The sequence below is a fragment of the Paroedura picta genome, chromosome 6, assembly GCF_049243985.1.
Source record: "Paroedura picta isolate Pp20150507F chromosome 6, Ppicta_v3.0, whole genome shotgun sequence".
Lineage (NCBI taxonomy): Eukaryota > Metazoa > Chordata > Lepidosauria > Squamata > Gekkonidae > Paroedura > Paroedura picta.
In genome coordinates, this window is record NC_135374.1 from 17988494 (window position 1) to 18016139 (window position 27646).

At 44.2% G+C, this 27646-nt stretch overlaps 1 protein-coding gene and 1 long non-coding RNA gene across 10 annotated transcripts in view; one reads left to right on the plus strand and one right to left on the minus strand.

The window, feature by feature from the left end:
- The window catches only part of GRIA4 (glutamate ionotropic receptor AMPA type subunit 4), a 267054-nt gene that overhangs the window by 104961 nt on the left and 134447 nt on the right, over positions 1 to 27646 (plus strand). The window lies entirely within an intron of this gene.
- Positions 8194 to 19500, minus strand: LOC143840616 (uncharacterized). Of its 2 annotated transcripts, XR_013232260.1 has the most exons (4): positions 19376 to 19500; positions 14489 to 14606; positions 9298 to 9325; positions 8194 to 9201 (listed from the first exon to the last, which is right to left on the minus strand). It is a non-coding gene; the product is annotated as an uncharacterized LOC143840616 (long non-coding RNA). The 2 variants fall into 2 exon arrangements; XR_013232259.1 differs by having other exon boundaries at positions 8194 to 9325.

A 27646-nucleotide genomic window follows, 5' to 3' on the forward strand; every position in this document is an offset into this window, starting at 1 on the left:
ACAAAAATGAGCATAAGAATAATAGCTATAGAGAACTAAGTGAAAAGTAAACTTTTTTTTTTTTGGGGGGGGGGGAGATGATTTGTTTAATTTTCTTTCCGTGATTTTAGACTGGATGAGTTGATTGAAGCCCCTTGACATTAATCATTCCAGTGTTACAATGGACACAATCTGGCCATGGGTAAACACTTCTCAATCCAATTTATTTAAGCCTTTTAGACTAGAAGCATCGAAGGATATAAAAGTGATCTACTGTGGCTGCATCATGCGCAGATTTCAAAAGCAACTTGTGCGTCACTAATGTTTGGTATCGTCTGCATTAATACATATGTGATCACTGCATTTATAAATGGGATCACTGCATTCATACAAATGTGATGATTTTGCATGACTATTTACCTGCAACCCAGTGAATCACTGTGATGGTTTTGTGAAACTCAGTATGGACATATTTGTCACAGTGGTGGTAGTCTGTGGTGGACAGTTTCTGTTCATTTGTTTCTAAAATGCTCACATAAGGTTTCTTTGAAATACAGCTGTCAACAGTACTAAGCCATTGATGCATTTGTTCAGTTTTGCATTGCAATCCATTCAGGGTTCAAGTGGAATTAATTAGCAGTCAAATACATGCAATTGTAACTTTTTTCAACTCAAACCTAAAATGCTTCCAGGTTAAAAAAACAACTCCAAACATCCATAATACACTTTTTTTGCATCTAAATTCAAACTGACACAATTTGAAATATGCACTGCCATACCAAAGGCAGATTCAGAACCTCATTTGTAAGTGGTACTTTTGTAAGTTATACTTCAGAAACGCATCTCACCAACTTTGAAAGCATCAAAGTGGTTTTTGCAATGGAGATGTTAACAGAAGTTATAATACTATTTTCCTACATTTGCAACATTTCAAATGGGTTACCATGTCAGTACGTTTTAGGATAAACAATGAAAAAATATTGTGGCATCTGAAAAACTAGCAATTGCCTTTTATTTCCAAGATATTTTTTGTCTGTCATTTCCCCATATTTTCTGACACCCCTCCAAGCAGTAGGGACTTAAAAAAAAATCTCACTTGCATCAGGAGCATGATAATATCACTTCCAGGGGGAAAAAAAACAGGAAGTGATAATAGTACTACAATTGTTGGAAGTTTTATGGGTGTGAACCTGGGATAATTGCAGCTAGGCTGGAATACTTTATTCCCAATCTGATGTACCTCCGTTATGGATTTTAATTGCTGTATTTAAAGTAATTGGATTTTATCTCATAAAATTTTGTTCCAAATACTATTTGAATATTCTTCCAGACTTTTCAGGTGCCCCTTTCTTGGCATACTGAGGGCAGTGAGTCTGGCCTCAGTTGCAGGGAAGATAATGGAACAGATTTTAAAGGGAGCAACCTGCCAACATCTGAATGACAATCTGTTGATCCATGGAAATAAGCTTGGATTTGTCTCCAACATGTCCTGCTAGATCAACCAGGTTTCCTTCTTTGGCTGAGTGATGAATGTTCTAGATCAGCTGTCCCCAACCCCCGGTTCGGGGACCGGGACCGGTCCATTGATCAGTCGGTACCGGCCTGCGGCTCCTCCTTGTCCTCCTCCCCGGCTGCTGCCTTGGGGGCTGCCCTGCCACTCCGTTGCCGGCTCACCTTTGGTACTCTCCGGTGGCCGTCATGGCTGGGGCTCCCCTTTGGTATGGCACTGCGCAGCTGTTGCTGGCAGCACTTCCCAATGGGTGGCGGGAAGTCAGGGGTGCTGGTGGGAAAGCAAGTGGAGCAGGGGCTCAGGCAGCAGCAACATCCTTTGGCAAAAGACTACCCCACCCCCCCGGGCCTCAGTAGAACTGTCAAGTGTTGACTGGTCCCTGGTGATAAAAAGGTTGGGGACCACTGTATAGATCATGATGTTGTTTACCTGGATTTCAGTCTGGCATTTGATGAGGTTCTCCGTGATGTTCTGATGGGTAACTGAGGACTGCAGACTGGATTTGTGGTTCATCAGGTGGCTTGGGAACTGCTTAGAAAACTCCACCCAAAGAGTAGCTGTCAAAGGTATTTCATCAGCTTGGAGGAAGAGGAGCAGTGGGGTTCCACAGAGCTCAGTACTGGATCCAGTAGTTTTAAACAATTTTATCAGTCATTTGGTTGAGGGGGTGGAGGAACTTCTCATTAAATTTGCGGATCACCAAATTGGGAGGAGTAGTGAACACCCTAGCCTAGAAGATAGAGATAGACTTCAACAAGATCTGAACATGCTGGGAAAGTGGGCAAATGAGAAGAAGATGCAATTCAATAAGGATAGGTGCAGAATTCTACATCTGGGTCACAGAAATGAAACTCACGGGAGATTACTTGGGTAGCCATGTGTATGAATGAGATCTTGGAGTATTTGTGGACAGTAAGCTAAATATGAGGAGACAGTGTGATGCAGCAGTAAAGAAGGTGAATGCAGTTTTGGGCTGTATCAGCAGATGCATCGCATCAGAATCACAAGATGTCTTAGTTCCAGTGCATACCGCATTAGTCAGACCGCAACTGGAATATTGTATGTAGAAGTGTCAACAAGGGAAGAGGTCCCAAAACAAAGTCTGAGACAAAATGAAGAGGCCACAGGGATAGGAGGAAATGGAGTTGAGAAGGAAAAAAAAAAGGAGAGTACTGGTAATTGGAGACTCCCTGCTAAGAGGAATGGATCGCCATGTGGCTAGGCCCGACCCCCTAACCCGAGAGGTGTGTTGCTTGCCAGGAGCAAAAATTAAAGACGTTTCAGAACGGCTGCCCTAACTCCTAAAATCTACGGATCGCTACCCATTTGTGATGGTCCATGAATGACATGTCCGTGAATACCATTGCTCCTATTAAAACAGACTATCAAGATCTAGGGAGGAAGCTCAAGCAAATGGGGGCACAAGTGGTATTCTCTTCAATCTTGCCTGTCAAGGGAAGAGGAATGCGTCGGGAGAGGAAGATAATGGAGGTGAATCAGTGGCTGCGTAGTTGGTGCTGGCAGGAGAGATTTGGTTTCTGGGACCATGGGATAGGCTTTCTTGAGGAAGGCCTACTAGCACCTGATGGACTGCACTTATCGAAGTTGGGGAAGAATGTGTTTGGCAGGAACCTGGGGAGATTCATCAGGAGAGCTTTAAAGTGAAGCCACAGAGGGAAAGAGACGTTCAGCATAGGGAGTGTAAGGAAGGAGACCGATCGGGGGCAGCCCATCCAGGAATGCCAGCTCCTAGGGAACCAAAAGTAAAACGATTCAGATGCCTTTATACTAACGCCTGAAGCATGGGCAATAAGAATGAAGAGCTGGAACTTCTCATGCTGATGGAAAGGTATGATCTAGTAGGCATCACAGAAACTTGGTGGAATTATTCTCATGACAGGAATGTAATGGTGGATGGATATGAACTGTTCAGAAAAAAACAGAATAGTGGCAATCAGCAATTCTCTGGGTATGCAAGGAAGGGCCACAAGAGACAAACACTGGCACATCCCCTCCTGCCCACTCACTCACAATCTGCCTACATTCATAAAATCAGCATTTCTGTCAGATGTCTATCTCACCTCTGCTTAAAAACTTCCAAATGAGAACCCACCACCTCCCAACTTACTTGGAAAGGTTATGACTGCTGTCTTTAAGCATTTGAAAGGTTGTCTTGTCACTTAGAGGACGACACTTAGAAGAGGTTCCTGTTGGCATTACAGGATAGGACTCACAGAAATTTGTTTCAACTACATGTACAATGGTATCAGCTAGACATCGAGGTATGGGATCACAGGATAGTTCAGAAGTAGAATCAGCAGCCTTAGGAGGTGGTTAGCTCCCTCTCATTGGCAGTCGTTAAGCAGTGGCTGGAGAGGTATTTATCATGGACTAGAGGGAAGGCCTGTTGCACCCAGGTAAACAACAGGCACCAGGATACACACCTTGTACTGTGGCCCTCCTGGGGGTTGGGTACCTGGCAAAAGTATTCCTCCTTTTTAAAATTGCAAAACTCAAACTGCAAACACAATTACCTCTCCATTTAGGAAATACCAGAGTGTCTCTCTCCTTGGATTGCTCTGAGAAGCCATTGGCCAGAATGTCAGAATTTAAAGGAAAAGAATCCCATTACAGTCAACGAGCAAGTCAAAAAAAAAAAAGACTTACTCCATCCTCCTGCAACATCTTCTTCTGCCTGTGCTCTAGCTACATCTCTTTAAACCAATGGCAATTTGTACAGCTTGGTGTAGTGGTTAAGAGAAACAGCTTCTAATGTGGCCAGCTGGATTTGATTTCCTACTCCTACACATGCTGGGTGACCTTGGGCTAGTCACAGTCCTGTTAGAAACTGTTCTCAAAGAGCAGTTTCTCTCAGCACTCTCTCAGCCTCACCTACCTCACAGGGTGTCTGTTGTGGGGAGAGGAAGGGAAGGCTAAGGGCTCCCTCTTGATTGAGGCTAAACTATCAGGGCAGGCCATTTCTTACTGGAGGCCATCTTCTATTTGGGGAATATTTCCAGTGGGTGGCAATCAAGTAGGGATGAGTGGTCTGCATGCAGTTTGAGCTGATTGGCCTTCCCTCACTGGCAGAGTGCAATTTGAACTGATCGGCCCTCATTGGCAGAGTGCTCTTTCTTATTGGTGGCACACTCTCAGGGAAGGCCAATCAGGTAGGGAGTGATTTGTCTGCATGCAATTTGAACTGATTGGCCCTCATGGGCAGAGTGCTCTCTCTATATATTGGTGGCACACCCACACGGAGTGCCAATCAGGTAGGGATTGAGCTGTCAACTTGATTAGTGATAGTGATGCTCTAGCCTGATCCTGCATTGAGTAGTGGGTTGAACTAGAATGGCCTGTATGGCCTCTTTCAACTCTATGATTTGATGCGTCTTTATCTGCTGCCTTATGCTGTCATTTGTTTTGTTCTAAAGGGAATTATATCAGCCTACAGCTATGAAATCCTCCTACACTCAGCTTTAAGGAAGAGCAGGAGATACAAGCACCTTTTGAGATATCTAGGTGGTGCTCTTGAGGTTGCTAAACAGCTTATTCATTTAATTTTTTTCTTCGAATGAATTATTTTCCTGTTTTCAGGAGGGTGGTATAGAAATTCAATTAATAATGCTGATGTTGACGATGGAAAATACAGACCAATGCAGCAAAATTTAGTATGATGCAGGAGTCTGTTAACTGGAATACAAAGTGAACTCTACCTGACAAATAATGGACAGGCCTTTGCGTACGAGAAACAATTCACAATGAAACTTCATGGGCTCCCAAAACAATGTTCAAGGCCTCCAGTTTGAGTCCCCATTGTGCATTTAGGAACCCCAGTATACACAGAGGTTCCTACTGTATTTAATTGCTCCTCTGTAGAACATTCTTAATCAAATATACTCAGCTGGATTCTAGATAGCCTTTGAAATTTTATGAATGAGGCTGGAACTGAAATGCATTTTTTTTCCAAAACAGAGTGAAAGACTCTGTGCTGAACTCGTAAGACTGCAAAGGGTTGCCAGGAGCTATCAGGAAATATGTGAGAACAGGAAAGGAAGTATTATATTAGCTGAGGAAACAGGGCAGGATGGGCAGATTGGGGAACTTGACATTTTCATGGCAGAATTTCAGATGTGTGACTGTTTTGAAATTTAAAGCAACTCAACTATTCTCCAAATATCCAGGCTTCCATGATTCTGTTAGTGCTTAGACAGATGAGTTCAAGTTTTCATTTTAAACTTGGTTCATGCAATTTACTGGACCTGATGCTTGCTATGTCACAATTCCTAATTGGCTTGATATTTCCAAACTTTCTTGGAGAGCTTTCAGATCATCCGATAAGGCTAGGATAGTCCTTCTCACAACTCCCCCTCCCTTTTCCCAAGTCTTATCACTGCATGGTAGAGAGGACCTGTAGATAGGCATACTGGCAGAAACACCAGAGGGCAACAAACAAGCATCGGGGGTAACTGGCATGGCTCCATCACTTGGTCCTTGCAGAGAATGCTCTCAAACACTTCAGGGAGAATTAATTGGTGAATCTGGTTAATATATATTTTCCCCCACAGCTTGTTGACTCAATGGATTCAACACGTTTTGAATTACATTCTTTATGCGGATGAGCGATAGGATTGTGAGTGTCCTTCATAGTGCAAAGGGTTGGACTAGATGACCCATGAGGTCCCTTCCAACTCTATAATTCTATGATTCTGTTTTATGATTTTATGCCCCCTAGCAAGAATGAATGAGATCAAGAACATTAGCGGTTTGGAAAGAAGCATAGAGAATGTAAACTATAAACCACTGTCCTAGAAGCTACTTGCAGCATCAATGGATGGTACCCATGGACATTAAAGATAAGGGCACTTCCGCTGCTACCAGTAGGGCTGCTAACATCTGGGTGGAACCTTGAGATCTCCCAGAATTACAACTATTTCCAGACAACAGAAATCAGTCCTCCCTGGAGGAGCTGCTTTGGAGGGTGGGAACTATGGCATTATACACCTCTGAGGTCCCCCTTCCCAAACCCTATCCTTCCCACACTCCACCCCCTAAATCTCCAGGAATTTCTCAACTCATAGAAACTCTGGCTACCAGCCCTCACATCTGTAGGACCCTTTGTTTGCAAGGATAGATTTTGACAGAGAGGAGGGCCAGCAGCCAGGAGAGCTATAATTATTTTAAACATCTGTATATGGCCTTTCTGCTCAGCATTCCCAGGGCTTCGAACAAGGAAAGTATTAAATTATGCATTGCGTGAAGAAACTCCTAGCAGATGCAGCGATCTAGATCTTTGAGGGGGTGGAGGGACTAATTAAATTTGCAGATGACAAAATTGGGAGGAACAACAAACACCCAGAAAATAGAGATAGAATTCAATGAGATCTGAATATGCTAAAAAAGTGGGCAAATGAGAACGAGATGCAATTCAATAAAGAGAAGTGCAGAGTTGTACATCTTAGTCCCAAAAATGAGAAGGATGCCTACTGGATGGGAGATATTCTGGGTAACAGTGTGTGTGAATGAAATCTTGGAGTACTTGTGGACTGTAAGCTAAATATGAGCAGACAGTGTAATGTGGTGGTAAATACAAATGCAGTCTTGGGCTGTATCAACAGAGGCATCACATCAAAATCACAGGATGCCGTGGTCCCGCTGTATACCACATATAAAAAAAAGCCCCCCCCCCCCCAATGTGACAGAACCTTCCTGCTGACACTGTGTTTCCCGGGGGCACATTTCAGCGCTGGAGAAGATCTGTGGCTTAAATGTGCCCATCAGTCAGTTGTTAGGTTGAAATGGCTGGTATACCCCTTTAACCCTTTGGTTTCCCTTCCCCCTTTCAATGAAGGGGGAAGCAAAACCAAAGAGTTACATGGCTGCCAGCCAGGGATTTCAACCTAACAGCTGACTGTGGGGAAGGGGCCATGACGCTCAGCTGTCAGGTTGAAATGCCTGGCCCCAAACAGCCAAACCAGCCACAAGTCCAATATGTTTTCAGAGAACTATTCCAAACAACATTTTGTGAACTCCAAACCAGGCCAAGTTCAGGCCAAATTTTGGTTCGTGAACCAGTTTCTGCCCATCCCTATTTCTGTAATACGTGCAAGAAGATGAGATTTATGCCCTTCAAGGCTAAAACTATTTAATGTTTGGCTCAGTGTACTAAGTAGACAGTTACATTTGCTGATGATATAATACTGAAAAGGGGGACCATTGTGATTTGGTCATGTGATTATTCCATTTATGTACCTGACGTGGAACAGCAATTCAGTCTTGTCCAGGTGCCTGTGGCTTTAATTCAGGAACACGATAGTAATCAGTATGCACTTGGTAACCACAGTTCAGATTTGCTTTATAAAAATTGCATATCTGCCTTTGCAGATAAACATCCTAAACATTTAGTACCACCATGCAGAGAGAGGCAGAAACATCCTGAAGCCAAAAGGACTGGCTTCACACTCCCCAGGTTATATTTTGGTATGTTTATTTCACAGAGTTGAATAAGAACCCAGGATTATGTGTGGAATGACTGTGAGCATCTTATTCTTGGGACAAAAGCAATGAAGCAGGTGCTTGACGTCCTCTCTGGACACCAAACGTAGTTTGTTTAAGTGTTCTCTTGTACCAGACACACTCCTTCACGATATAAGAATTACAGCTGAACGGTCTTGTCTTGCACCAAGGTATTATCAGCATGCTGCCGGCTTCCAGGAAGTTATTTCAGGGTTACTTCATCGGCACAGCTAAGGGAATCATTAGCAAAATGAGGCTATTCAAGGCCACTAGTAAACCTAAGGTCAGAAACACTGGCTGACAGACAGTTGATAAATGAAGCATCCCCGCATAGCGAGCATCCAAGGAAGCCCCCAGAAGCGTCTAAGGAGGAAGCCAGCCACACATCCAAACTCGTATGCTTTAGAATTTTATTTCACTGTGGACATCTGAGTCCGGCAGCTGCTGTACTTGGTCTTTTATGTGGCCACAGGTGTTGGCTTCAGAACTGGAACACACAGAGGCTGGAGACAAAGACCGGCATAGAGGCACCTGCCAGAGGCCGGCAGCGGTGCCAAGTAAACACTGAATGTAAAACAAATATATGTGCCAGTGGGTTCCAAATTGAGTTTTGAGTTCAGAAAAATTAACTTGCCTTTTGAGAAGCATTATCCACGCTCTATAGACGCACGTCCAAAGCTGTTACGAGGTACAAGGCAGTCATTTTGTTGAAATGGGGGAGGACAAAAAAAAAAAGAGTGTGGATTACCAGGGGAAGGGGGGGGGTTGCATGCTTTAGAAAAGCAGACACTTCCTAGCTTTCTTGGAATGAGCCTGCATTCTTGCACACAGAGTGGGCCAAATTCACTCAAGGTTGAATGCCCATTGCTTCCTTCACTTTGTTGTAGCTTGAGCTTATGAGAGAAAAGGGGGCAAAGAGGATTCCTGGAGGGGCGACATCTTCAGAAACCCGACAGATGTCTCTTATGGAACCTTCTCTGTGATCGAGGACTGAATCTGCCATGCCAAAGGACTCCCTTTTCTTTGAACACCCAGGTTTCCTGCCATTTCACAAGCTGTTTTTGAAAGTCTTCTCGGGTTCTGTCATGAGGAGGTGGTTGTTCAAGAACTAGAAGTGCAGAGCCTCCTTGAACAAGCAGAACCATTTCTGAGAACATTACTGAGAAGCTGCAGTATTACACCCTTGTGTGTCGGGACTGCAGGAGGGAAAAGGGACCCAGTGATAATCACAGAAAAGTTTGGGCAGGGGGGATATTGCTGATGATCTGAGTGGATTATGGGTTTAGCATTACCTTCCCAGGTGGCCAGCATCCATGGTCACTGGAAATTGGAAAAGAACATGTGAAAGTTAAATTTCATCCATGGCCATGCAAGTTTCCTATTAGTCTTATTATAGCAAGTTTCCCTTTAGTCTCTCATTAAAGGTAAAGGTATTCCCTGTGCAAGCACCGGGTCATGTCTGACCCTTGGGGTGACACCCTCTAGCGTTTTCATGGCAGACTCAATACGGGGTGGTTTGCCAGTGCCTTCCCCAGTCATTAGTGTTTACCCCTCCAGCAGGAAGCTGAGTACTCATTTTACCGACATCGGAAGGATGGAAGGCTGAGTCAACCTTGAGCTGGCTGCTGGGATTGAACTCCCAGCCTCATGGGCAGAGCTTCAGACTGCATGTCTGCTGCCTTATCACTCTGCGCCGCTCTCATTATTGTCTTCTAATTAAACCAACTGTACTATTTGTAATGGCCAACACCTCACCTTGAAGATAACTTATATACAATTTATAATTATTGAAAGTATTTGATGCTTGCACTCTGAAGCAATCGTAATGTGGCCTACCAAGGTGTACAAAAGCCATATTTCAAATGCCTTCAAGTCACTTGGACATGTACCACACAAAGGACTCAGCCAGGCATTACGCCACACTGCCTCCTGGTTTTTTGCCACAGGCTGGCTCTCCTGATCTTTTCAAACAACAGCACAGGAGACCATTTGCCCGCTCACCTTCCTGTTTGCCCCAAAGATTTGTGTACACACTGGATAGCCAAGGGGCAGGAAGTCAAAACTTCCCACCATTTGTTTTACTCATCAATCATTGTCACATGGCAAAAACTCCCCAATCATCTTCCAGTGCCATTTGATTACTTCCTCCAAGTCCAAAATAATCTTTTTAAAAATATTACCACGATTGCATTGTAACGCAAAACCATTAGAACACAAACAAGGGGATAAAAAATGGGCTGTTTTTTCATGCCATCCCCCCCACACGCACACACATGCAGACTGTCTTCAAATCTCACAAACCAAGAAAAAATAGAAAGAAGGCACTGACCAAATATGGCAGCAGGTGGTGGGCTGCTATTTCATTACTTTGGAATTGCATTGTAATGCGATTTGACATTAAAAAAAAACAATAAGGTTTGCAAGGGTAGATGATGGAAGTGATGCTCAGTGGGTAGGGTGAGAGCAATGCCTGACTAGGGCAAAATTTGGGAATGCAGTTTTCTCCACATTCCCCCTCTGTGGAGCAACTGAGGGCCTGGGTTGGGCCAGGCTTGGGACCCTCCCAGACCAGGCCCGATTCTGTGTGAAAGCGGTGATCACAGTCTAATCCGTCATGCGAAAGACCTCCAAAATACCTTATCACTTAATAGCCTTGCTCAGGTATTGCAAACTGAGAGCTATTGCTTCTTTGATTGAATTAGTCCATCTCATGCTGGATCTTCCTCTTTTCCTTTTGCCTTCAATTTTTCCTAATATGATTGTGTTTTCCATTGACTCTTGACTTCTCATAATGTGACTAAAGTACAATAACCTCACTTAGTAATTTTAGCTTATTTTTATTTTATGTTTTATTTATTATGGAATTTATTCGCTTCAGCTCTCAGCCAGATCACCTTGCAGCAGCTTACCAGGATAAAAATGCAGTAATCTAAAACAGTAATAACCTCAATATAAAATCCCCACAGTACCATAACAGCAAGATTTAACAAAGACACAGAGTTCCTGGCAGATGCTAAACTCCATGTTGCAAGCTGGAAAGATGCAGTGATTATGTTGGTGACTGTCCAGAAACGGAAGGGAGGGACCCAGTGATCTTCCCAGGCCATAGCTCTGACCAGACCCCTAGAAGGAGAGCTCCATCCTGCAAGCCCTGCATAACTGTACTAGCTCCAGTAGGGCCCGCAGTTCGTCCGGGAGCTTATTCCACCAGGGAGAGTTCAAGGTTGATTTAATCTAGAACCCTTTCTAAGCCCATAGAACTTAACTTCCAGTTTTCCTGATCAGAATTATTGTGTTTGATGATATAGTAATAGTAAATTGCCAATGGAAAGCAGCTTTACTTAGCAGCAAAGACAGATGAATAACCAATGGTCTCCGTGGAGTTAGGGAGCCATGGGGCCACCGAAGACCTCTCCTGTTTTTGTGGCGTTACCATGCAACTGAAAGGGAAATAGAGGTGGAGGCGTGCACAAGAACAAGACTTCTGTATACCTCAGTAGGCTTGCATATATTTTATTATTTAGATTAGACCAGGGTCAAACTGGACAAGTATCAAACTGAACATTATGTGGCAAGTGCGTCAAGATGTCCTTTAGGACAGTGGTCCCCAACCTGCGGGCCGCGGCTCCCTCTCCCCGCCCCCCCCCCCGCAGTAAAAAACTTCCCAGGCCACAAGCTTGCCATGTGGCAAGTGCGTCAAGATGTCCTTTAGGACAGTGGTCCCCAACCTGCGGGCCGCGGCTCCCTCTCCCCGCCCCCCTGCAGTAAAAAACTTCCCAGGCCGCAAGCTTGCGGCCCAGGAAGCTTCTTACTGCGGGAGGGCGGGGAGAGGGAATCAGGGCCGGGCCGTACATCGTGCATGCGCGGCCCGTGCGGGTGCGGCCCGCTGTGCGGGCGTGGCCCGAACGGGCGCGGCCCGATGCCCTGCCGGTCCCCAGCCTCAGAAAGGTTGGGGACCACTGCTTTAGGAGCTTACAAAAAGAAGAAATAGAAAGTTTGAGAAGCCCTGGGAAGGGGGGGGGGTATCCTAACCCTTTCCCTGCCAACTATTTTTTTCTGCTCACCCTACCCACTTGATTTCCTACTAGTGGAGGGAAAGGATGCATTTCTACCAAATTACTGGAACACAGAATTACCATGTTAAAGAGAAGCTGAGTGAGAACTTTCTTGACACCTAGTTTTCTGTATACGGGGGATTTTGGAAATAATATTGTAACATTCCATCAAGGGACCCCACCTATAGTCTGAAGTCATACAGTGCAAAAACAGTTTACCTCATGGAAAATTCAGCCTAAGAGGCAAAACATGCAAGACCATTTAGCCCAGTGGTTCTCAACCTTCTTAATGCCGCAACCCTTTAATACAGTTCCTCATGTTGTGGTGACCCCCAAACATAAAATTATGCAAGGGTTCTTTCACAGAAATTAAACCGAAACTGACCAATGGTGTGAAGATCCATTGTTCATGACTGTATATAATTTGTTTTTTTTCCCGGGGTTTCTCAGTTCAGTTCTGCCTCTTGTCCCACCAAGCCGATCTCGCTCTTTTTCGCTGCTCCAGACACACGAATGCTGTATCTCGATCTACCCCACAAGGCTGTAATGTAGATGCCGCCCTCCTGGTCAAGCTTCTTGCCCTGCCGTGACCCCTGTGAAAGGGCTGTTCGACCGCCAGATTGAGAATCCCTGACCTAGTGTTATGGCCATCTTCTACCTGATCCTTTTAATTGGAGATGCTGACGATAAAACTTGGAATCTTGCGTATGCAAACCTGGGCAGAGTCTGCACTTACTTTTTTTATTCCATTGTCAATCCTGTTGAATTCAGATCGCTTTGAACTCGAGTCTTCCTCTTCCCCCCCCCCCTCCCCATTGAAACAGGAAAGTCTTCTGCACATGGTTAGGGAGGCTCAGAAGAGGGGGGAAGGCAAATGGAAACTCTTTGTTTTCTTGAAGGGGAAGAGGATCCAAGAAGTCAGAGGAGGGAGGAAAAAATCATTTCTTTTCTTGAAGGGGGGGGGGGGAACGAAGAAGGCACAAAAAAAAAATCCAAGGCCAACAGAAGTTGAGAGAAATTAGGGGCTTCTCCTTTGAGGCAGGCTTGTCACATGACCACCTGTAGCCAATCACGGGTCCTCTACCACGGAGGAGAGCCCAGATTCAAAACAATGCGATTTTCTGAATATATTCAGGATTAGCAGCAGTCTCAGATAAAGCACAATAAAGGTAGGGTCACCCCGGATCAATCCTTCTTGCTGCAGAAGGAAAATTAAAATCGGTCCAAATCCAAACGGAAATCGCATTCTGTGTAGAGGGCAGGGACTGAATCGATCTGGGGTTGGAATAAAAGCTCCGTGCAGTTTACACCCTAGTGTTCGTCTGCTGATCCACAGCTTTGGGCATGCATCATGAGGTTGCTGGCCCTTCACCTTTCTGTGGATTGATATTTTCAGTGGGCCTAAGAAAATGCCTAATTTATCCATGCCTGGGTTTATTTATCCTTTTGAAAGATTGCCTGATGGAATGTTAAGTATGACAAGCCATTCGTGCAATGTGGATTGCATTCTGCCATGTGCTAATGGTAAGCTATGCCTCCTCTGTGTTGAAAGCTATCAGCCTCCTGGGTCTTTACTTGGTTTTCAGTGGCTTAATTAATGTGCTGTTGATAGTAATAACCTGGAGCTTGTTACAAAGTGTGAAACAGAAATGTCCTCGAGCCAACTAAAGAAGAAACTGAAAGTATGAGGAGGAAAATTCAGCCAGACTGAAGGTTACAAAAATTGAAATATGTCACAAGGATATCATGGAAATAAAAGACTTCGAAAAGTATTGAACCTAATGGTGTAGAGAACTCTGATTCATATGAATGTTACAACACAAATTCATTAAAATGTCTAATAATTCTGAAATGCTGCAACACTTCTAGGGATAGCAAATTTGAATTTGCATTGTGAAAATTATCTCTAAAGACTTAGGCTTTTTCGTCTCTCTGGTCTCAAAGCCCTTTGAATATTGGTGTTTGAAGGTCATGGCTTAATATATATTAAAAGCTTTTATGAGAATCCTCTTAAATACATGCCGTGTGGTTCCCGGAAGACGACCCCTTGGTTATTTCCAGACGTCTGGAGGTTGAAGAACCAGTAGGAACCATATAAGTTTATGATAATAGTAATAATAGTTTAGCAGCAGCAGCAGCATCTATAGTACATTCCAACTCCCCGAAGTCAACTCCCTGTTCTGAAAGGCTAGTGTGTCTGAACATGGATGAAGCTGCCTGCTACTGAATCAGACTCTTGGTCAATCAAGGTCATCTACTCATCTAGAAGCAACTCTGCAGGGTCTGAGCTATTATTCCTCCCCAATGCTTGTCAATGTCCAGAGTAAAGGCCTTAACACTGGTGTTAAAGGAGAACTGCTATGTGATTAAAATATATATATTTAAATATATTGGAGTTTTTGAAAGCCCCGAATAAAACAAGAAGCACCTGTAACTTTAAGAAATGAATATCCTCTCAGTGGTGGTTGCGCGGATTCCTAGGCAATCACAGCAATACTGCCAGCCTTCAAGCCTTGCTGTTGGGCCCTTTCCAGGGCTTCTTTGGCCTTTAAGGAGGAATAATATATTAAAGGTTGTTAGATACATTGGAGAGGACCATAACTGTTTCAGCACAGAAATGGAAATCTTGTGGATTTTTTTTTCTGTGATTCTATGAACCAATCTCTTTTTCTGTTCAGTTCTTTTACCCTCACTTTTAATATATATGTTTTCCGTTCTTTGAGTTACTGCTTCAGGTAGTTTGCTAGAAATTCCTAAAGGAGTTTGCATAAAGGGTTCAGAGAAGGATGCTATAAAACAAATTTAATGAGAATGGCAACAGGAGAAAGGCTGTACAGATGAATTAATTTTCCATTAAGATTTTTTAAAAGCTTAAAACAGGAGGTTATAAAGGTCCAGAAAAAGGGCAAAATAAACAAAAACATCACTGGCAGAGAAGGCAACAAAGTATAATATAGAAAAAAAAATAGGTCTAACAATACAGGTTCTTACTTTTAACAATTGCGGGAAATGAAGCAGAATATGCCATCGGTATGTTAACAAGTACATTTCAACAGTTTGGGATAATATAACAAGCAAGTAGTCCATATTCACTAACATATTAATTACAAAATGTATGTGTGCTATCACAGAAAATCAAGTACAATTTTTAAAAATCACTTGATTCACCACAAGGTTAGCCATTTACTAATACGAGTCGGTTTAAATACATTTGTTAATATCATTTATAATTTGGAATGCTTTGCAAGAATTATCCTGTAATCATTACAGCAACTCCGTAAGCTAGAGAGATCGATATTGTTGTTTCCGTACTGCAGGTTATGGGCTAAGGATAAAAGACAGTATGGCTTGTTGCCAGCAAGTCCACAATACAGGTAAGATCTAAAGCAGGAATTGCTCAGCCTCTTTGCCACTGTGTCTCCCAAGCAACAGGAAAAAAAGAACAGATTGATTTACTTTATCCTTTAGAAAGCAGAAGCGGTTTACCTGGAGTTCTTGATCAGCTCCTATTCGAGTTCAAGTTAAGTCCACAATTTGTTAGCTTCCCTGGTGCCATGGAATAAAATACTCTTTGATCTAGGTCCCAGGTTTCTGCATCATAGGGGGATTCCGCACCAGTGGCACCACTCCAGGCCGCCTCCGGTGCATTGCAGTGGAACTGCATTGCTCTGCCACTTTCTGTGTCGTGTCCCAACGGAGGACACATTTTGGCAGCAGACCCGGGCCTAGTCTGCACACATAGGATAATGCGCTTTCAATGTGCTTTGGCAGCTCGATTTTCCTGTGCAGAACAGGAAAATCTACTTCTAAAGTGCATTGAAAGTGCATTATCTATTGTGTGCAGACTAGGCCCTGGTTTGCCCCGGATTTGTGCATTCCAACAGACAAAGCCAGGGTGGTAAGGTTCCACTGTGCAGGGGGGCAGTGTAGAGGGGGGCGGTTGCAGGAAGGTGGGATTGCGTGAGAACATAACCCCACCTTCCTGCAAAAAAATGCCCCATTCATCCCTGCAGCACCACGCATTTGCCACTGCAGCATATGTTTGATATGGGGCGATGACTACCTCTGTTATCTCAGGCACTTTAGAGGCCCCGGGGGGATGGGTTACCAGTGTCATACCAGCTTGTGATGGCCCTTCTGGTGCCTAATAAATTTTTCTTCTGAAAATAATGGCACAATGCCAGCATACCTGTCCTCACCCCCTAGTTCCTCCTGGTAGGTGCTGATATGTCTGATAAGAAATATCACTGAGCCCTAGCACGTATATCTCTTTATTTTAGTCCGTGAAGTAGTCTTTTAGAACACTGTCTTCCTTCATGCCATTGCAAGGCAATCAATGGAACAATTATGTCATGGTCATACATTCTAAACTTTAAAACACCATTACTATTGGCCTGGTTATTCAAAGGAGTAGGGAATGAAGAGGACTTCAGACATGGAAATGCTCTGAGAGATAGGGAAGGCTGTGTTAAAACACTGATTAACAGAAGCTCTTCTTTCCAGCATTACCAACACACAGCTGTTAAATGGGGCGTTGTTCAGCCAGACTCAGAACCATTCCCTTTCCCTTGGACATTTCTGAATGCTTTTCACAGGAAGTAAAGTGCCAGCAGGAGTGGGGGAAGGGAACCCCTGAAATGGCTGTCCCAGAAATGAATTGATAAAACCAGAACATCTGCTCATCAGAAATACCAGAAAATGGTGCATTTTATTTGCACGAGTCTTCTCAATGGCCCTGGCAATCTTAATACGATTGGGTTACTGAAGCTGATGTTAGATCACAGCTACATCTATTTTATATCCATGTACATTGGTATTATAGCTATTTTAAAGCACTCGGTGACTTTAACTTCTCATTTCTATGCTGGCTTTATCGGTGTGTGAACCACTATTTCTACTGCGGATGATACTACTGATAAAAGTTTTTTTTTAAGAGGTTATTTTTAATCGGAAAAAAAGAGAAATGATGCATATTACTTATTACAGAACTATTTGAAAAAAAAAGATTTATTCATTTTTATTTATATATTTATAATTCGATTTATATATCCCGCCATGGAGTAACTGAAGCAGTAGGTGCAAACTTAAATGGACTCCGGGGAATGGTAGAGGACAGGGAGGCCTGGAGGACCATTGTCCATGGGGTCGCGATGGGTCGGACACGACTTCGCACCTGACAACAACAACAATCTCGCCACTCCCTGGTCAGGCTTGTGGCAGGTAACAGCAGTCTTAAAAACCCCTATTAAAAGACTTAAAAAGTCGAAACATGGCGGAAAAAATATCCCACTCCCACCCCCCCACTACCGAGGTGACGGAAAAAATGGAGAGGAGCGATGTGCAAGATGAGGAAGATAAGCATAAAGCAGCATTTGACAATACATATCTTATTCTTAGGCCGATTCTGTGAAGGTAAAGGGGTGGCAGGTTACAGTAGATGAGCTATTGGGATGTGAGTGTCCTGCATAGTGCAGGGGGTTGGACTAGATCAGGGGTTGTCAACCTGTGGTCCTCCAGATGTCCATGGACTACAGTTCCCATGAGCCCCTGCCAGTGTTTGCTGGCAGGGGCTCATGGGAATTGTAGTCCATGGACATCTGGAGGACCACAGGTTGACTACCCCTGGACTAGATGACCCATGAGGTCCCTTTCCAACTCTATGATTCTATTATTTTGAATCATCCTAATACAGCCTTTCTCAATGTTTTTACCACTGAGAAACCCTTGCAACATCCTACAGGCTTCAAGAAACAGTTATGCAGAATACAGTTGGGAAGCATAGCTGTTTATATACCTACCCACAGCTCCTCCCCTTCCCCCCCCCCCAGACCAACATTGGCCATTTTGGGGTGCGTGGGTGGATTAAAATGACCATAGATGGTCATGTCAGCCAATAAATATTTAACAAATTTAAATGATATATAAAACAGAAATTAACTCCCACCCATTCAGGAAACCCTTCCAGGGCCTTCAAGAAACCCCAGAGTTTCACAAAATCCTGGTAGAGAAAGCCTGCTGTAATATTATACCCCATATCCTGCTGGGTCTCAGTAATTGCTAATAACAATAAACATCAAATAATTCATAAACCTGTTCTCAACCTTTTTCCATTGAGAACCCCCAGAAATATTCTTCAGGCTTTGAGAACCCCAGAGTGGGATCTCCAGGTCCCAGCTGGAGGCTAGTATCCCTCCACTGATCAGGGGTGCCAGCCTCCAGGTGGGAACTGGAGAACTCCCAGAATGAAAGCTCCTATCCAGACTGCAGAGATCAGTTCTCCTGGAGGAAAGAGCTGCTTGGGACAAGGGGCTGTGTAGCACTTCCCCCCTTCTTCCACACACAAACACACAGAAGACAAAAGCATTCTTCCCTTCTGAAATTGCAAACTTTACAAACCACACAATCACCTTTCCATGTAAGACATACCTGAGGGTCTCCCTCCTTGGATTGCTCAGAGAAGCCACTGGCCAGAAGGTCCAGATTTAAAGGAAAAGACTCCCACAACAATCAATGAACAAGTAAAATGTGACAGCTGCTTCTGCCTGTGCTCTAGTTATATCACTTTAAAGCAGTGGCAATTAATACAGTTTGGTGTAGTGGTTAAGAGCAGCTGCTTCTAATGTGGTGAGCTGGATTTGATTCCCTGCTCCTCCACATGCTGGGTGACCTGGGGCTAGTCACTGTCCTGTTAGAAACTGTTCTCACAGAGCAGTTTCTATGAGTTCTCTCAGCCTCACCTACCTCACAGGTAGTCAGTTGTGGGGAGAGGAAGGGAAGGCTATTATAAGCCACTCTGAGACTCCTTTGGTCAGTGATAAGCAGGGTAGAAAAACCAACTTCTTATACTGGGAAACAGTGTCTCCCCCCTATACCTGTACCCAGGGCCTCATGGTGCTTCTGTGCTCCACCTACAGTTTCCTCATCTTCTCTGCCATTGGTCTCAAATTTACTTTGTTGTGATGGTCTTGGAAAGACTGCAGCAAGACCAAGGTGGTCTCCCTATGGAAAGGGAAACTGTACATATTCCCAGTCCCACCCACATTAGCATTATTTTCCCTGCTGCAGTTGCCTGTGACAGTTAACCCCCAAGGAATTCCTCCCTTCTCAGATTGCAAATTTCATGTAACTTACTAATGAGTAAATGTCCCAGGGCAGAGGCTTTTCCCAGTTGCCCTGGGTCCCAGCAGGCAAGTAGGAGATTGTTTCCAGGCCTCCCATAGCCCCACCTCCAAAAACACACAGATGCTGTGCCAGGCAGCTCGCTCCCCCCCATGTTCCCTGGGTTGAATGAGGCCAGGAGGGCAGGGCAACTTACTGGCAGCAGGGCATGCTCTGAGGCTGGCTCCTCTTCTACTCAACAACCTTCTGAAACTGGCAAGAAGTTGGAAGCAGAGAGCTGTCCAGTTTTTAGCCTTTCCTGCCTAAGGGTCATCTCCTATTGGGGGAATATTTCCAGGTGGGTGCAATCAGGTAGGGAATGACTTATCTGCATGCAGTTTGAGCTTATTGGCCCCTCATTGGCAGAGTGTAATTTGAACTGATTGGCCCTCATTGGGAGAGTGCATTTTGAACTATTTGGCCCACATTGGCTGAGTGGAATTTGAACTAATTGGTCCTCATTGGCAGTGTGCGATTTGAACTAATTGGACCTTATTGTCAGAGTGCAATTTAAACGGATTGATCCTCATTGGTAAAATGCTCTGTCTCTAATGATGGCACACCCCCATGGAGGGCCAATCAGGTAGTGGATGAGCAGTTATTTTGGATTTTATAAGGTTTACTGATGATTATTTGTTTAATTTGGTCATTTGTCTTTTGTTATTTGTCAGTGATATGTGCTGGGCCTCATTAAGGAGAAAAGCTGTATACAAATGCCTTAAATAAATAATAGTATTATTCAGCAACCAATCTGATTTCCTCCTCAATGGCAGACTGTTGTTTAAAGAAGGTGTCTTGGGTAATATCAGTCGCTGCTTGGTACCTGGAAGGTTCATTATTTCATGACATTTAATTTTTCCACATTGACATATGATTCAACATATTATATTCACTACTTGAAGTCTGAACTGCTATGTGAGGAAAAGAATACATCCACCCACATTCCTCAAACACGACCTCCCCACATACCTCTTCTCTCTTGTAGTTTCCCTTTTCCATTCATTCAATTTTCTCTTCTCTTTCCCTGATCTGTATAACATCACGGACTTCAGGTTATGCCTTCAGAGACTGAACCCCTGCCATAAGAAAACATTTCAATTGTCTCCTCTGGACCAGGCAACATATTTCCATTTTAGCTAGCAGCTTCCAAAGGCTGCACTTGGGTATTGTCAATGGCATGTGTCACTTCTTTATTCTTCCTCTACCCTTTGGCCCTGTTCCCCAACCTGCAACGAACTATTTGGTGAGTTCTTTCCACCCATGCAGCTCTAATGACAACCTGTCTCTTAATACTCCCTTGCCAATTTTTAAATCAGTCCTTCATGCAGAGAGAATTAATAACAAGGTCAGAAAATTGTCTTCAGTACAATCCCAGAACCCCCATGAAGCATTCTCATTATTTTTCTCTCCTTACCCCCACAGTCTTTGCTCACATTCAGGAGTGAAAGGAATTACATGCATTGCTAGAAGAGTGAAAGGAGCCCTTAGGCCAGACAGCAAACATACATTTAATTCAGAGAGACATTGCCATCAGTGGCCTGTGTCCTCCCATTCGACTAAGCAAAATGTGAAAGTTTCTTCCAGTCTAAGCAGCTCTTCCTCCAACAAAAGTTACAAGATGGTTTCTTAAATGGGAGAACTTTCACCCAAAGCTAGGCTATAGATAGTGCTCTCAGGTCTCCCACTTTAAGAGGAAACCCCCTTCAAGTAGCCCCTGACTCTTGCTGCTGCTTGGTAGGTTGGTGGAGGGAGAAAGGGAACAAAAATCAGTGTGCTAGCAATGCTGTGACATCACTTCCAGGCTTAACCTGGTTTAACCTAGAAGTGATGTCATTGTATCAGTGTGATGATCTAGGATTCATATTAGCCTGGAAGTGAAGTCACAACATTGCTATAATGTCTCCTCCCACGTTGCCATGCGGTGCTAGCTGCAGGCTGACGTCTTTAGAGATTTTATTTATTTTATGCTTATATTTATATACCACCTCTCCCTGTATAACCTGCTCGCGGCAGTTATATAATCAAGAGTCTATATTCAGTCACTGATTTTGCATACTGAGTAGTTAGAGTTTGAGGGAATCCCTGCCTTTTGTGTAGCTCTACCAATTTCATTTTAGAGTTTACCTTTATTGAAAATATCCTTTTATGCTGGGAAAGGGAGAAATTTCATGAAACTATTTACCCTCTGCCTGCTTCTGTATTTCAAATTACATCCCTCCCCCTCAGTTTCATAAAAATTTATTAGGAATCCTACCAATGGGAGAACTTGGGTAAAACGATTCAGAGTGGAGCCCCGTGTCCGAATGACATCCTGCCAAACTGACTGTTCTCTTTTTAAAAGGCCTTTGATGAAATTCTCAAAGAAATGAAACCTCTCCAGTATGTTTTGCAAAGTGCTGACCTGCATGGGTACCATCACTTGTGTGAACACTACAGTCTCCCACACTTCCTTTTGCGAAAAAATACACCAGAACATTGAGACAGAAGCTGGTTTGGGGGAATATTATGGGCGGAGCTGGTGTGTGAAAGCTATGACCACAGCCCAATATCAGTATGTCCCAAGGGAAGTTTCACAAACCAGACTAAGTGCTGCTTAGTCAGCATTGGAAATGACAGTGGTGACTACATGAGGCAAATCCCAGTCGAATCATTTTTAAGCCCCATTCTCCCACACCTTTCATACTTCCCATGCTCACAATTTAAAATAAGTGCTATAGTGCAGGGGTAGTCGACCTGTGGTCCTCCAGATGTCCATGGACTACAATTCCCATGAGCCCCTGCCAGCAAATGCTGGCAGGGGCTCATGGGAATTGTAGTCCATGAACATCTGGAGGACCACAGGTTGACTACCCCTGCTATAGTGTACTGAAGCCTTTCTCAACTTTTTTTTACCATCGAGAAACCCCAGAAACACTCTTCAGGCTGCCAGAAACCCCAGAAGGGGCGTTATCATGCAGAATATGGTTGGGAAGCATAGCTGTGGACACACCCACCCAGGGCCCCTCCCCTTCCCACCCCCCTCCCAGGCCCATCATTGGCCAATTTGGGAGGGGGGGTAGGTTGGCATGACCAGGGGTAGTCAACCTGTGGTCCTCCAGATGTTCATGGACTACAATTCCCATGAGCGCCTGCCAGCATTTGCTGTCCATGTACATCTGGAGGACCAGAGGTTGACTACCCCTGGACATGACCATATATGGTCATATCACCTGACAAATGTTTAACAATTTTTTAAAATATATATATTAAAAAATAAGTAACTCCTCCCCATTCATGAAACCCTTCCAGGGCCTTCAAGAAAACCTAGGGCCATTTCGCACGGCTTCAAAGTAGCAGAATGGTTGCTATTTGGAAACGCTACTAATTTGCCATAACCCACGACGTCGTAGACAATCTGCAACAATCCTGAAACCAATCAGCAAAAAGCGCTTCGTTGTGGCGCTTTCAGGGGAATCCAGAAAAGTGGATTCACCCTCCGGATAGCGATACACTCCTGCAACCAATCTGCAACAGTAGCGCTAAAGACCTGTGCGTTACCATTGTTGCTGGTTCTTCAAAGTCCCTCCCCCTGGCTCTCTCCTCCAAACTTCCGGCGAAGCGATCGCCATTTTTTTTTCTCCGAGCGAGCGGGGATAAACGCACCGGCGAGCCTCTTTCTGTTTAGAGGCTTCCCTGGCTTCAGTCCTTCACCTTTAGTCACTAAGCACAAACCACTGAAAAGCCCGTTTGCTGAAATAAAGTCCCTTTATTTTTTACAAATAAATTCAGCCGAAAATCGGGCCCGTGAGAGGGGGGGGGGGGATTTTTTTTTATCACTCGAGGCAGCGTGCAAACGATCATACAATCAAACGACAGCTCACATTAGGCAGCTGGATGGGTCTCTCCGTAGCAACGAATCTACCTAGATTCATTGCTATGGGTCGTTTTTTTTTTTTTAAAAACCTTTCTTAAAGGGAAAGGGGCTGTTTGGGAGCATGCTAACGGCTGCCCATTGGCTGCTTGACGGCCAGGGGCGGGACGAGCTTGGCAATAGCGCTTCCTTTCTAGCGATTTCTGCCGAGACCGGAAGCCTGTGGGAAACGCTAAAAAACGCAACTGATTCCACTACAAAGGCAGGTATGCATAACGACGAATTCCACTATTTTAAATAGCGATTTTTCATTCCGCAAACAATTTGCAACAAAGATCCCTGTGCGAAAAGGCCCCTAGAGTTTCACAAAACCTTAGTTGAGAAAGCCTGGTATAGTGGTTAAGAGTCATCTGTGGGCATCAACAAGTCTGCTAAGTTTGATCTCTCTCTTAGCCTTTCTTGTTTATATTATTATAAATATTAATTGAGCCTCTGGGGAGGGCGGTATATAAATATAATAAATACATAAATAAATAAATACTGACCACTCACAGAATTGCACTAAGTATTTCCTGAGATAATGCACATGAGGCATTCGGAATGCCAAAGATTATCATCATTAGTGTGAACAGGGCTGCTAGAAAAATACAAAACAGGTACCTAAATCCTATTCAGATTCGTCTGCTGCTCTCTGTTTGGAGCAGGGAGACAGCGTTCTCTTCATTTGTGAAGGCACGCTTGATACCAAAATTAAAGACTTGTCTCCTGAATATTGATGGGGAAATTAGCAAGAGGGGTAACAGGCAAAATCTCCCCCAGAACACTCAGGTAAAAATGACATGACTTGGTACATTTCTGGCTAGATATTGTTTTGCTAATCCCAGTGTTGGCTTGCTAGCAAACTCCCCCTCTGCCCATTGAAGAGTCTGGGCCTTAAGATACTTGGGAAACTGCTTTTTGATCTTATTCTCCATTTTTAAATTAAATGCAAATTTAAACAGTTTGAAAAAGAGCATCGCTGGATTTTACCAGTTATCGCCAGCCATCTTGGTTGCACTGAGGCCATAGGGAACAAAAGGAGGAGTCCTTTCAATACCCACCATTTTTTTCTGGTCAAAGACCAGGGGGGAATATTTCCCAATAACAACTCTCCCCCACTTCAAATTCCGAAAGCGTTCACCTTTTTCAGATACTCATTCAACTTTTCCTCTTCTAGTCCCTGCTACTCCGTCCTGGTTTTGTCTCATGTACCATTCACCTGTTCTGAGATGAAATAATTAATTGGACAGTGCCACTGCACAGTTTAGGCAATCAGATCTGGCTGTGTACAAATTAAGTTGGTTCAGAAGGAGGCCAACACCTCCTGCTTTCTGTTGCTATTGTAATTATATGCATTTGTTTATTTAATATGTTTGGTGGATTCTTGTTCTTGCTATATAGTGCAGTTAATTTAGGTACAGTACTGTGGTCAGCATGGGATTGAAATTTTTTAAATGAAATAGAAAGTAAGCAGGTGAACATTTTAGACATCCCTAAGAGTAAATTGCTAAAAAAAGAAGAGGTGGGCCACCAGCCACTCCTAAAGTATCTTTTAGAATCCCAGAGAGCATTGCTAGATCCCCCAACAGAGGCAGGGGCCCCCTGCCTCTATGCCATGTCCCCCCCCAACACTGATCAGCTGGCCAGTGGGAGGATTTACCAGTATAAAGAGGAAAATCCAGAGCCAGTGTGGTGAAGTGGTTATACAATCATAGAATCATAGAGTTGGAAGGGGCCATACAGGCCATCTAGTCCAACCCCCTGCTCAATGCAGGATCAGCCCAAAGCATCCTAAAGCATCCAAGAAAAATGTGTATCCAACCTTTGCTTGAAGACTGCCAGTGGTTAAGAGTGGCAGGTTCCTCCGCATTCAGCCAGCTTGATGACCTTTGGCCAGTCACAATCCTGTTAGAGATGTTCTCTCTGAGCTCCTCAGCTCCACCTACTTCACAGAGTATCTGTTGTGGGAAGAGGAAGGGAAGGTGATTGTAAGCCGCTTTGAGACTCCTTCGGGTATTGAAAAGTAGGGTATAAAAACCAACCCTTCTCCTACTTCTTCATGTCATCAGTATAGCACAGGAACTGACAACTTCACACCAGTGATTTCCAGTATTCGAGCGTTTAGAACAATAAAGATGTATTTATTTTGTTTGGGCAAAAACTTGATAATAGAAAGAAGTTTTTTCAAAGAGTTTTTGCTCAAATACCAGAGCATTGCTTGGAAGTCACTGGGATAAACATGAAGAGGAGGAGGAGGAGGAGAGTTGGTTCTTATATGCCACTTTTCTCTACCCAAGGAGTCTCAAAACGGTTTACAATTGCCTTCCCTTCCTCTCCCCACAACAGACACCCTGCAAGGTAGGCGAGGCTGAGAGAGCCCTAATATTACTGAAGAAGAAGAAGAGTTGGTTCTTCTATGCTGCTTTTCTCTACCCGAAGGAGGTTCAAAGCGGCTTACAGTCGCCTTCCCTTTCCTCTCCCCACAACAGACACCCTGTGAGTTGGGTGAGGCTGAGAGAGCCCTGATATACCTGCTCGGTCAGAACAGCTTTATAAGTGCAGTGGCGAGCCCAAGGTCACCCAGCCGGCTGCATGTGATGGAGGGCAGGATCAAACCTGGCTTGCCAGATAAGAAGTCCACACTCCAACCACTACACCAAGCTGGCACTTGGAAAGTCCCCCCCCCCCATCCTTTGCTGGCTGTCAGGAAGGATCTGCCAAACATAACCTCAAATCAGGCATCCTTATGATACGTCCACACATTTAGATATGTGCAACAACATAAAGAGGCATGAGAGAGAGCCTCAGGATGGTAGGAGAGGCAATCAAGCACACTGTTGTCATACCTGTACTTGTTCCAAAAACAGCACAGCAATTCATTGTCGTTGTTGTTGTTGTTGTTGTATTACTCAGAATAGTGTATAAAAAGATGACTTAGCCCTTAGTGCACTGTTGGAGACAGCGGTTTCAGTACAGAGGATACGTCTATGGAGGTGGCCTGCAGGACCCTTCCTCCGGACAGCCAAAGCTCCAGTCTGAAGAAAAGCCCTATGCAAATAATGTGCCTAAAATGGTAACAAATAATGAATCATTCTGCAACCTTTTGGCAAATGCAAGCTGGATTTCAGGCATTTGGTGATTCAATTGAATATCAGTCGCTTTTGAAGAAATGAATCATCGCTTTCAGATTTGCAGTGTCCTAGCCACATTATCAGTTTGTGAGATCAGGTCTGATTGTGCGAGGCTAAGTCAAAAAGAATTGCTAGCAGGGTTCCAGGACATAAATACGTGGGGTTTGGTGTAGTAGTTAGGAATGCGGACTTCTAATCTGGCATGCCAGGTTCGATTCTGCACTCCCCCACATGCAGCCAGCTGGGCTCACCTCAGCACTGATAAAGCTGTTCTGACTGAGCAGTGATGTCAGGGCTCTCTCAGCCTCACCCACCTCGCAGGGTGTCTGTTGTGGGGAGAGGAAAGGGAAGGCGACTGTAAGCCGCTTTGAGCCTCCTTCAGATAGGGAATAGTGGCATATAAAAACCAACTCTTCTTCTTCTTCTTCTTCTTCTTCTTCTTCTTCTTCTTCTTCTTCTTCTTCTTCTTCTTCTTCTTCTTCCTCCTCCTCCTCCTCCTCCTCCTCCTCCTCCTCCTCCTCCTCCTCCTCCTCCTCCTCCTCCTCCTCCTCCAAGCAGAGCATGTTTAAACATGTCTCTGTGATTAGTGGATGGCTGCAGAAAAGTTCTCTCACTTTTGTGCCTTAAATAAACTGCATTGGTGAGTTACACTGAGGAGTTTTTCCCATCATGAGAATGCAGCTGCTCATTCATCCAGGGTAGTAAGGGTTGTACTATGAGAATTTTGCTGGGAAACCTCACCCAGTTCACCCTACAGCCCTTCAGACTTCTTTTTGTTCCCAGAATTCAAAGAATATTTCAAAGGAAAATGACTTTTCCGTCGGGTACAGAGGAGAGCGACAAGGATGATCTGGGTCTCAAGGTCCCAGGTGCAAGGGACCAAGCCCTATGAAGATGGGTTGAGGGACTTGGGAATGTTCAGCCTGGAGAAAAGGAGGTTGAGAGGGGACATGATAGCCCTCTTTAAGTATTTGAAAGGTTGTCATTTGGAGGAGGGCAGGATGCTGTTTCCGTTGTCTGCAGAGGAGAGGACACGCAGTAATGGGTTTAAACTACAAGTACAATAATATAGGCTAGATATCAGTCAGAGTAGTTCAGCAGTGGAATAGGCTGCCTAAGGAGGTGGTGAGCTCCCCCTCACCGGCAGTCTTCAAGCAAAGGTTGGATACACACTTTTCTTGGATGCTTTAGGATGCTTTGGGCTGATCCTGCGTTGAGCAGGGGGTTGGACTAGATGGTCTGTATGGCCCCTTCCAACTCTATGATTCTGTGACTTCAGTCCCTCAAGGATGCTTAAGCTGCTGTTTGACGTGGTATAAATCAAAGAGCACAGAATATTTCACAGGAAAAATAATAAGAGTTTTTAAAATATACCTTGCTTTTCGCTATCCAAAGGAGTCTCAAAGCA